The 13086-nt window shown below is 32.8% G+C and overlaps 1 long non-coding RNA gene across 2 annotated transcripts; it reads left to right on the forward strand.

The window, feature by feature from the left end:
- Positions 1-6188: 6188 nt before the first annotated feature.
- LOC116017531 lies at positions 6189-7943 on the forward strand. Of its 2 annotated transcripts, XR_004097926.1 has the most exons (3): positions 6189-6267; positions 6374-7412; positions 7655-7943. It is a non-coding gene; the product is annotated as an uncharacterized LOC116017531 (long non-coding RNA). The 2 variants fall into 2 exon arrangements; XR_004097925.1 differs by having other exon boundaries at positions 6374-7943.
- Positions 7944-13086: the final 5143 nt, after the last annotated feature.

The following is a 13086-nucleotide window of genomic DNA, read 5'->3' on the forward strand; positions in this document are numbered from 1 at the left end:
CGTGGGTTTACTTTTTTAAGACCCACCCCGACCTACCACTCACTATCACCCAAAAAACCCGATCCATGCGGGGTGGATTCGGGTGGATATTCGCGGGACGGATGATTGAAATTGTCATCCCTACTATTAACTCATTATTTATACATTATTAAACGAGTTAATTTCATTTTGGCCCTAGATTTATAGGTGGTAGTCCACTTTTAGTCTTTTTTTTATCAGAACATTTTCATTTGGCGCTAGTATTATTATGATTTGTGGCATGACCATTTTTTAACCCCCGTCAACAAAATTGTTCAAGTGCCATTAAATACAATGACACTTTTTTTTTATATACAAAGTAGGTTGGCACTCTATATTTTTTATGCTTATTTTTTTGAAAAAATTCATAATTGAATACTTAAATGCCCTTTTATTTAACAAAATTTAAACTATTTTGTTGATAGAGGACAAAAATGGTCATACCACAATAATACTAGGACCAAAAGTTGATATTTTCAGAAGAAAAAAAAAAGACTAAAAGTGGATTGCCACCTACAAACCTAAGACCCACAATGGAATTAACACTTATTAAACAAAGTGAAAATTACACTTTTCGTCTCTAAGTTATAGGGTAATTATAGAATTCATCCCTAAGTGTTGGTCATGCTCACTTTTCGTCCCTAAGTTATACTAAAATTGTAACTTTCGCCCCTAATGTTTTATTAGTAAAAGGATAAAAAGCATAGCGTCAATGATAACTTAGGGACCAAAAGTGAGTATAATCAACACTTAGGGACCAATTCTACAATTACCATATAATTTAGGGAGGAGAGAGACTTTACAATTATACAATGTACGAACAAAATTAAATAATCAAAACCAGGCCAACTAATTATGAAACTTTTGACTAAAAAGGCATGAAAAGAAATTACAAGGGGGTGGGGTTGCGGAGGGGGGGGGGATTAATTAATTAATAGTTTTGCCATATTTGTTAAAATATTGTTGTGACGCATATTCATTGGAAAGGAATCCTCCAAAATGATGGGGCAAACATGCATGCCACATTGCCACGCACACAAGAGGGGGTTGTTGGGAGAAGTGGCATTGCTGTGGTTGTTGGGCTATTCTGCTTCAGTTGCGTAGTTGGTTGGTGCACGAGGACGAGGAAGAGGAAGGCCATATATATAAAATGCACATTATATTCTCAAATCTCATCATATATTTATATATAAATAAACGAGACTTAATTAGCAGAGTCTATTGCTATCACTAAAAACCAACTGAGTCATGATGGGTTAGAAATGGAAAAAAAGGGACCATGGAATATGACCAAATAAACAATGCCCTCTTCAAATCTAATACACCAAAAACAAATCAATTTCTTGGATCCACCGCAAATGCCATCCATCCCCTTGCAATTGGGATGCACGCCCAATGCCTTCAAAATGTTTTCTTTTTTTCTTTCTTTTACAATCATCATTGAGGTACATTGCACAACTATACATGCATAAATATTATATATAGGGATGGGTTCAAGTGAGCATACCTCTATAAAAAAATATGGACATATATGTACATTTCTAAAAATAATTCTTCTTATATATGTTTGCCCCAACATATATAATTCTTCTTCACCGAAAAGAATTATTCTTCTTATAAGTAAAATAACTCATTTCTAAAAATAAAATGTGGTAACTAATGACACAATAAATGTAATGGACTCCCTCATTGAAACGTTCCTTCACTCCTTGTGAACAAAATAATTCATCCACAAGCCCTAGGGACTTAGCTAGCTTAATGGTTTGTAGTCTAACTTGATGTCACAACTGAAGGTGACAATGTGCAGGTTTGAATCCCATCGAAAACATTAATGGAAGAAAGGTCTAGAACTATGGAAGGTATTGATTAAATCCTTTGTACACACATGAAGAACAGGGTCTAACTAGTGGGCGGCTGATTGCGCTATTCGTTAAGTTGAGATTACCTAACTATGTAATAATAATAATTCAATCAGAAGAAAAAAAAAAACTAAAAAGTGTTAGTTAACTAATGACGTAAAATCTAGTTTTGTATTTAGAAAAATATAATACTTTAGTAAATACTATTCCGTTCCAACCTATCCTATTATGTGGACCAAAATTGCTAATACTAGATTCTATCCTATAAGTACTACTTTCACATTCGCCCCCTTTCCCCATGCATATTAATCACTAAAGAGAACAAATTAAAAATCATTTTCATTTTACTTCCTAAATTATGTAGATTCTATCAATTTTGCTCTATGTTTATTTATTTTGGCTCAATCTTACTAATAAAATAGTTACTGACGTGCCACATGTACAATAAACATAGTAAAACTGTTGCTCACATAGGCCATTCATCAGTTGGTCACATGTGTGGAATTTGGAAAAAAAGACCAACGACTGAGTTTCACTAGCGACAATGTGAAAGTAAACTCTCAGATGCTCAGTTGGACCGGAGCATGGCGTCAACCTTTCGGAAAGAAACATAGTAAAACTGTTTCGTTTAGTCTTTCCATTAAAAATCATCATTAGCATTTCATTTTTTATCTAACAAAGACAAACCAACTAAATAATTTGTCACATATTTAACATTAATAAAACATAATACTTTTAGAGATAATCTTTTAGTGTATACTGTACAAGTGACGGGTTAGTATTTGATTCAATCATATTTAACAACAAAAATATGTATAACTATTATTTTTAATGTAAGGACAAACCTAAATAAAATTAAGCAAAATTATTAAAATTTAAACAGAAAAAAATAAAATATAAAGGGAAAATGCACAAAATTAAAGGTCATAATGTACAAAAAATTAAAGTACATTATAGCCATGTTTGGTAACATATATAGTTAACTTATCAACTAATTTAGTTTATTTGATTACTATTAGCTGTTTGGCTTGGTTAAACAACCAATATAAGTATTTGAGTAATTACGTTTTTGTAACATCTTATTGCTTCAAAATTCTATAATTTAAAAAGCTACTCAAAACAGTTTTTTTCGATCAGGGTTTTGATAAAGTCATTTTTGCATGTAATCAGCTATCAGCTAACATCTAATTTATTAAACATATTTTTACAATAAGCTAATGCTATCAATTAGTCAAATTTACTAACTCAATCAGCTAATAATTATTACCAAACATCCCTCACATTTTGTGCATTTTTCTCTTCATGTTTTTATTTTCGAATTAAGAAGGGAAAAAAAGAAAGGGGGTTGTTGGAAATGCAAGGGTTCGTGCGGAGGAAGGTGGGAAGCTAAAGAAAAAAGTTAGATGGAACACATGGGTAATGACATGTGATTTAAAAATAAAAATAAAAAATTTGGTTATAAAAATTTTATTTTATTGGCAAGTGTAAAGTGATCTTTTCACAACCGCACAAGGCATAGCTAATAAGCCAACCCGCCTCACTCTTGCTCACAGAGTCACAGTCACGCATATTCTTTATCAACCTTACATGCCGCAAGAACAAAAACATGGGGTCGAAACTGAAAATGAAGTGTTTGGTAAATAGTTGTTAATTGATAGCTGATAGCAGATTAACTTAATTGATATTTATTGGTATTGAGTTAGTGGGTTTGACTAGTTTATAATATTACCTGGTTGTAGAAATATGTTTGAATTGGTAGATTAGTTCTTAATTAGCTCATAGCTACATGTAAAATTATCTTTTAAGCGTACAAGTGTATTATGTTATTTTAACCTGTAATGTGGGTGAGTATGCTAATGGTATTCATATTATCTTACTTGGCTCAAGCTATGAGATTACCTAGTAATATAATGTTATATTACCTAAAGTTGATCGATGTGGCAGTAATATTTCAAAGTAATCTGATTATCTATGTTTTTGTTTTTTTAAGGTAATATAAGATTATCTTGAAGTATTTCAAATTTACCCTTTGTTAACTAATCATTATATAACAACAATACATATATAATAAATATATGATTATATAATCAAATATAAATGCATTTGTATATGCACGTATGTATATGTATGTGTGTGTTTATACATATCAGGTGCAGTAATCGACCTCCATAATCAAGTGAGAACCATACCCCATGTGAGAACTAGTGGATAAATTCAAACCATTGATCGAGTAGATCTAATAGTTTAAAATAAACAAAGCTTTGTAATATTTATGAAAATGACTCTTGCTCATTTTAAAAGTTTGTAATGTTTATGAAAATGACCGACTCATTTTTTACTTGGTTTTTCATCCATCGTATCTTACAGATCAATAGTTTGGATTTGTCCACAAATTCTCACCTGAGAGTAGTTATCATATGATTAGGGTTATATATATATATATATATATATAACACCTAAAATATAACTTTTAACCAAACAAAATAATATTATATTCTTACCATTCAAACAAAACATAAAAAATAATTTAACATTGCCTTTTAAGAGGTTATTACCTAATGTAATCTTACGGTTCACCACCTAAAGTATAGAATTGTTTTACAAACGTACTTTTGATTTTAGAGAGGGATATAGAAAGGAATGATTGCGACAATAAATAATTCTTCTGCAAATTACAACTATTCTAAAACCATATACATCTTTTCTCTCTTCTTTTTTCCTATTAAAATTTGTCTGGTTGTTCAGCAATTTGTCCATGATTTTCTTTCAGAAATTATTTAGGTAAAGTAGGCTTCTAAGTACAGGTGATGTTTCTATTCTAGTACATCCATGATGGTACTTTGTATGGTAGTTTGTGTACTTAATTAATGGCTTGCATATTAGTGTACATTCTATTTTAGTGTTCAGTTCTACTTTTACTTTAGTATAAAATATCCTAACATATTCTCTGGTGAAAATGAGTATCACATACACTTCTTTTTTTTTTTTTTTGACATATGGAATTTTCTGTGGATTGTGCTTTAAATGAAAATGCCCTTTTTTTACTTATTACTTTACCTTTTCTTTCTTTCTGTTTTGACAAAGTGAACAATACAACTATATATATAATAATAATTTCTTTAGAACTAAAATTCATCATAAAAGCTGGTGAGTAATATTAGATTTACTTGTTTTTTTTTTAATTTTAATTTTACAGGTAACTAATGTAGTGTACACCAATTAATTTCTTTTTTAAAAATGGCCAAAATTTTATATTTTTATTTTTTCCTCAACTAATAAAATATTTGAAAGAATATATGAAGAGCATATATAAGAGCATTCGTTAGTAGTGGAGTTATTTCACGGTTTTTTAAAAGTTTTTGTGAGTGTGATTAGGAAAGAGAGAATGAGATGGGAAGAAAAAATAAATAAAACAAATATAATTTCTTTAAAGAATAAATAAATAAAGTCAGTGTGACCAATTATTAAATTTTATTTTTCTTGAAAACCTAAATAACCCTATTCTTGCAAGAGCACCCCAATCCTCTCTCTCTTATCTTCTCTCTCGTCCAAGTAGCTTTCATTCCCTAAAAAACTGTGAAATAACCGCTGATGTAGTTGCTCTAATATTACATAAAAGCACTCTAAATTTTTGACAAAAACTTGTGTGAACTGTGAAGATCCATGAGACGGTTCTAGTCAAGATAAAAATGTAATACTTATACTGAAAAATGTAATAGTAATCAAGAATAAAGTGTTTGTTACTTATAAGAAGAAATATTACATTTTTCAGTATAAGCATTATATTTTCATATTGACCCGAATCACTTCACGGATAAGGATCTATGAGACAATTAATCTCACAGAAAAGTCACTGAGTCACTAAAATTTTTTTATTATAGTTAATACTTGATTTGGTCCTTCCACTATTCAAAATTGACCACTTTGATCCTCGACTTAAAAACTTATTCAATTTCATCTAAACTATACAATTTTTACATAAAATAGTCATTTGTCTAAACCAAATTAAAATAGTTATGATCAAGACCATTTTGGTTAACAATTGCATAATTGGTGATGAAAATTGAGTAAATTTGAAAGTCAAGAACTAAAGTGGTGAAATCTTAATAGTAGTAGGACCAAATCGGATAGTAACTACTCTTTATTATTTTTTTTCCTAGTTACTTAACTGAAGGGGCGAGTAGTATAGTTTTCCCATGGAGTGGGTGTAGGTTAGCGAAGTGTCAAAGGTGTTCTCACGTGCAACACAACAACCACACCAACTTCACACTTTCCCCCTCCATAAATATATGGCAAATGAAGAGCAGATCAGAAGCCACTACACCACAATTAAGCACCTATTTTAGCTAGCTACCTAAACCCCTCTATCACGAAAGAGAAGGCCAGCCAGGTAAAATAGTACTACTCTTCTTCAATTCTTGCTAGTTTAATAATTAATTTCTCTTTATCGGATTGGAGATTAATTATATTTTGACATTTTTGTTTGATTTTGGCAGAGACAATATATGAGAAATTGTTGTTCATCGATAAAGTAGATCCATATATGATGTATGTATGGATGAGAGAATCCGATCCTCCGGTGAGTGGCTTCCGATCCGTGCTATGCTTGTCAAATGAGCAGTCTTTTTGCTGTCCACCTTTCTTTCGTTGTCTGTTCGACCTTTAATTTGAAACTAAACTGTGTTCCGCTTTATAAACCCTACTGCTTCTAATCTTACATGCAACTAACTACCCACTTCTGTTTCTTTCTCCAATTTCTATTCCGTTTATTTAATTCTATATACATACAGTAGTAACTATCTTAGCTTTATGTTATTTTGGGATGGACTGGTAGTTGGTACCAAACACTCTACTTTTATCGTATCATCATCCTATATATCATACAAGTTTGATTCTGATATATTTTTTTGGGGTGACGAGGGAAATCCGCAGCCACCCCCACTGGATAAATCACGCCTTATGATACTAACTATCAAAGGTTCATAAGAAGTAAATCAGCCTAGATTGCTTATAGCTGACCAGCTTGAACCAAGATCAGACTGGGATTCAAACTCATGACTTTATGGGTATCCTTAGCCATATTGGCTAGAGTTACCTAGAAACTTGATATTTTTGATTGATGGATCCATTGTGGCTGGAGGGAGGGTCCAAATTTTGGTTACATTGCACTCAATCATTTAGGTGATATCACTTGCAATCAATTCCTATAAATTTGTTTGTAATAATTTTACAATTTCAATAACCATAGTCCATTATCCAATAAATAAAATATTCTTATATATATATATATGAATGATATGTTGTGCAAAATAAGAGTATAGTATAGTGAGCATATATATATAGTGTTAGTGTCAAAAAGGAGAACATGATTTAAAGGTCGAAGTGACAACGAATGTGAGGTATAACAAGCAAAGACTGCTAATTTGCCAAGCTTTGCATGGAATCCGACGCCAATGTATATATTCAAATGATATGATGCCGCACAGATCAGATCCAACATAATATATATATGTTGAATGACTGCAATTCAACAAGGTAATTCTTCCCTTATTTTGCACACTATATCGCTAGCATATGTGATATAGCAGAATGGATGGGAGTACATACACTGCAATTCAACATGCATGTTTTCCCATCCATTCTGTTTCTCATAAATATATATTCCCATGTATGTGATTTTGGTTCAATTCGTTACCTATAGTTATTGTATATTACGGAGTATTATAATATTTGGTGACTTTAATTTTAAATGAATCAACTTTGTAATTCTACCAAAGGCCTTGTGGTCAAGCGGCATGAAGTGATTCTTTCAAGTGGGAGGTTATGAGTTTGAGCCTCAGTGGGGACTTCAGTAGGTTGAGAAAGTATATGGACAGAGACTACATGTCACAGGGTCAATAGTAATTCAAAAAAAAAAAACTTTGTAATCCTAATGCTTATTAAGTGTTAATACTTATATTTGACTTTTCATACACAAGTGTACTACTTCAACAGAAAATGTTTCTCAATCGTATTGTTGTTATGAATACAAAGGGAACACAAAGGGATAGACACTTATTATTATTATTGTTGTTGTTTTGTGACGAGAAAAATTTATAGTCACTACCCGAGATTTCAAGAATGTGCATGGATAGCTCTTATTCATGTGTAATAATTCGAAAAATACACAAAATGTAAATAGCACTAGAAAAATATAATCATATACAACGGTTTCAATTAAAAATGTATTGTCAAAAATCAAAAATATTGTTCACGTATTTTGTTCATGGATCCATCATGCTATATATATGGAACAAAATCTTTTTTACTAAATAAATTTTTTTATTTTTATTTGATTTAATTTTAGATAATTAATAGATAATAAGAATGACGAATTTAATTTTTATGTAAATATGTAATTAATGAATATGAAATTATTGTGACATACACTACTCATTTACTATATACAGAGTAAACTATTTAGTGAGATTGGTCAGACAATTGACTTGGTAACCATAATGTTATAAGTTTCAATGAAAGTGGTCTATTGACATTTTTGGTTTGAACTGGTTAGCTATGGATAACCGAGGCCGGTTTATCTGTTTGTGCATGGTTCTTTACCGACTAGGATACAAGGGGTTTACTTAATGCATACCCTTCAAGTAATGATTGTGGGTTTCATCATCACTCCAAAAAAAAATTAGTGAAAAATTTTGAGTAGAGCATATTCTTTAATTTGTTCAAGGGTAACACTTGTGTAACACCGTCTCACGAGTTTCAATCCCTGAGACGAATCTGATCTTTAACCTTATTAATAAAAGATTTGACCCGCCTCACAGATTGAGACCCATGAAATGGTCTCACACAAGTTCTTGCCTTTGTTTTGTTTCTGAGCATCAATCAAGGTTTTTCTATGATACTCATTACATGCACCAATTAAGGGGGAAATGATTACCTTCATGAGTTGACAGTATTGTTGAATCAAATATTATAACATTGGCATTGGCTTTGAACGAATAATTGTTAGATTTAATTTAATTTGATTTGGGCAAAGTAACAAATTAGTTGGATCCCAAATTGGTGTTCAACTACCAAATTGTGGTTTTTGAGACTGATGAAGACATGAAGTTCAGTATGAAAAGGAAGCCAGTCAAGAATTGAAGGGTTGACTTTCATATAATTTGTTAGAATAGTCTTTTGTTTGAATTGATATTCTTTCTATATTTCATTATTTTAAGAATTTCTTTTTTAGTGTAAAACATAAATATTTCTGATTACAAATGAAGTTTCTCGATTTTACTTTGTTGTATTCTTGTGGATGAAATGATATAACAACAACGTTTAAATTAAACTTCTTCTTCAAGTGTCTTCGATCCACAAAAATATCGCAAATTATATTGTTGACCATGGTCCACAATGCATTGTGGACTATGATAATAACTGATACTGCAGTTGTGTTGAACGGATACTGTAGTTGTGTTGAAAAGATACTGCAGTTGTGTTGAAAGGAAACTACTATTGCACAGAACAGAGGTCATTCATCTGTTCAACGCAACTGCAGTATCCGTTCAACATAACTGCAGTATCTTTTCAACATAACTACAGTATCCGTTCAACAAAACTACAATTCCAGATGGATGACTCAACATAACTACAGTATCCGTTCAACAAAACTACAATTCCAGATGGATGACACAACATAACTGCAGTTCTCTTTCAACAGAACTGTAGTATCCTTTCAACATAACTGCAGTATCAGTTCAACACAACTGCAGTATCAATCATGACCCATAGCCCACAGTATAACGACTGCAAAAATATCGCACCACTACACAGTTTCTACAACAAATCAATGGTCCACAGTATAACGACTGCAAAAATGTCGCACCACTACACAGTTTCTACAACAAATCATTTTGCATTTGCTTTTGTTTTTTTTAATCAAAATGATGAAAATATATTAATATGAGAAAATGTTCTACACATTGAGAGCAACAGATAAATATATTATAAAAGAATTTAGCCAGCACAAAAAAACAAGTAAACATATTTGCCTATACATTACCAGATGAACAAAAGTATTAGTAGAAAATTTAAAAAAGAAAAGAAAAGAAAATAGCTTCTAAACGAGAATATGCAGAGGTAGGCCTATTTGGTAAATAATCAGCCTATCAGCTAATTTTGACTTATTTGACCACTATTAGTTGGTAAATAATAAGCTTTTTGCAACTCCAAAATGCTAAAATTCAAAAGGCTACTCAAATCAGCCTTTTCAATTAGCTTTTTGAGAAAAGAAATTATACCAAATAGCCATCAGTTAACAGCTAATTTATCAAACAACTTTCTACAATCAGCCAATGTTATCAACAAATAATACCTTCTAACCCAAACAGCCAACCCAATCAGCTAACAGCCATTTACCAAACAGGACCCTAATCTTCAAAGCACAAATCAAAAAGCACCAAAATATCTTGAGACTTCTTCCAATTATCTCATTGTCAAAACTATTAACTCATGCATTCACTTTGGCAATAGACAACTATTATTTGTTTTAGTATAGTCCTCTCTATATCATGCTCCAAATCCTTCCAATAAGCTGTAATGGAGTCAAGAGAGAATCAATCATTAAAAAAACTTTGTTTTCTTATCTTCCACAACCGCCAATTCGTAAAATCATATTTAAGTAACAATTTCATCCTCACTTCTCTAAAGTTGATGTGTAATTCAAAGGTTACAACTGCTAATAAAAAAATATAAAAAAATTCAAAGGTTACAACTGCTAATAAAAAAAGATACTTCTATCAACCTCTATATTTGTCAATGTTGAAACTCGAAACTTGCCTAAAGTAAGCACAATCACATAAGATGTGTAGTTGAGTACTACTAACTCGGTTACAATGTAGTATTTGTTCATAACTACTTTCCCAACCTACTGAAGTACAAAGAGTCAGCATCACCTCCACAGAAGTTCGAACCCACTCCTCCCACATGGGAGTTCAACCGGGTGCCACTAGACCACACGGTCATCGGCATAAATCTAAATTAAAAGATTTTTATTTTCAATGAAATGTTAAACCCCACACGATTTTCCATGATTTCTTGTTTAAGTTGCTTGAAGTTGAGGGATTTGGCATGTAATCTTTTTGTAAGTTTTGATGGATAATGCTCCGGTATATATGCACTCTTCACACTAAATTCCCCTCATTGTCCAAAATGTCATATCAATTTGTCTTTTTGTCCTCTTTTTCCAATACGTATTTTGAAGATTAAGTTAATATATTCATTATAAAACTCTATTTGAATCAAATCTTTATTCCATGATAAGTGACAAATATGTTATGTTCTATGGAGTATTTGGTAGACATTTTATACTTTATTTGGAGTCCAATTGCTTCCAATTGCTTTTGAATGATTGAGCTAATTATAAAGCAAGAACATATGGATACTTTATGGATAGCTTCCAATTGCTTTTGACAATGTGTGGCTAGTTTGTTCTTTAGGAATTTAGATTAGGTTTACATATGGAAATAATTAAAATTAGACGATTCAAATCAAATTATTTTTTTAAAAATGCGGTAACATTTTCGTAATTATCATCAACTTGACTATGCAAACTTGAACACTAAAATCTGCAATTCTTAGACTTTTCTAGATTTACACATTTAGTATTAACATTTTGCATTAACAATGTGCAAAATGTATATGTATATATATAAATGGTTATCTAATAAAATGGGTTAGGGAGTTAATGAGTTCAATCTTCCTCTTCTTCTCCTTCCCCATCTCCTTCTCTGTATATATGGTTCTTGAGCATTGTTCTAACAATACGATTATACAAAATTTTTATGAGGATACACGATAATTTAATTGCTAATCCTAATTTTACATTTGCTACTACTACATTTACATTCGCCCCCCACCCCCCCCCACCCCCACCCCCTATTCGCTACATATTAATTTTAATTACTAAAGAGAATAAGTTCACATTGATTTTAATTGATGACTTCCAAAATTATTTAGATTCTATCAATTTTGCTCTATGCTTATTTTTTGACTCGATTATATTCTTAAATTAAAGTAGTTACTGATGTGCCACTTGTACAATAAACAAAGTGAAACGGTTTGGTTTAGTCTTTTCATTAAAAATCATCATTCACATTTCATTTTTTATCTAACAAAGACAAACCAATTAAATGATTCGTTGCATATTCAAATTGGGTATTCGAATTAAAATGGTTTGGTTAAAAAAAATATTTTCATGTTTGGTAGTGATGGTTTTATCGGGACTAGGTCCACCATAAATCGGGTATAAATATATCAAGCGGAATAGGAAAATAATAATATTATTGATTGGGACGGAGAACCAATATAATACGTACAAAGCCCAAAGATACCGGCCCAAGAAATAGTGGCCCAAATAATAAATAAATAAATCTTAATGACTAATAAATAAATAGAATAAAATAACCGAATGAAGTTACTACCGAAACTTGAACCCAGGGATGCTAGCATGAGGGAAGAGGCTAAACTATTAGAACAAACAAGCTTTCGTGGCTAGAGATGTCCTTTGAAGACCATACCCCCCTCCTTTTATATTATCTACCATCCAACATGATCCACCCACGTGTCCGCCATCCAAGGAATGCCATCCTCCTCCAGACACGCATCACTCACAGTCATGTCGTGCAACTACCTCAACCACCCCATCCAACCTCCACCTGCCACGTGCTCGAACTTCCCACGAACAGCCCGAGGAGCACAGCGAGAGACACGCAGGTGGGCCAAACACCACACACGCCCAGCGCGCCCGGGTGATGGCACAACCAGCCACCACCCAGGCGACTGGGCACGCCACTAGGGCACCATGGGGCGCGGCCAGCGCCCCTGGGCGCCTCGGCCTTGGGTGGCTAGCGTGCCTGTCGGCACCCCCTCTGTCGCATTGACGGCCCGGCCCCCTTTCTCTACTTTGCACCGATGGGTCTTCCGCTTGGCACGCTTTCCATGCTTTGCACCCCTCTTTACCTGCCAGCCACTCCTCCTTCCATATCCATCCCACCTCAGCTCCTTCCTTAGCCGTCACTCCTCCTTCCATATCCACCCCGCTTCCTTCCTTAGCTGTCACTCCTCCTTCCATATCCATCCCTCCTCTTTCCATATTTATCCCCCCTCCTTCCTTCGCTGCCACTCTTCCTTCCATATCCATCCCCCCTCCTTCCTTAGCCGTCACTCC

The sequence above is a fragment of the Ipomoea triloba genome, chromosome 4 (assembly GCF_003576645.1).
Source record: "Ipomoea triloba cultivar NCNSP0323 chromosome 4, ASM357664v1".
Lineage (NCBI taxonomy): Eukaryota > Viridiplantae > Streptophyta > Magnoliopsida > Solanales > Convolvulaceae > Ipomoea > Ipomoea triloba.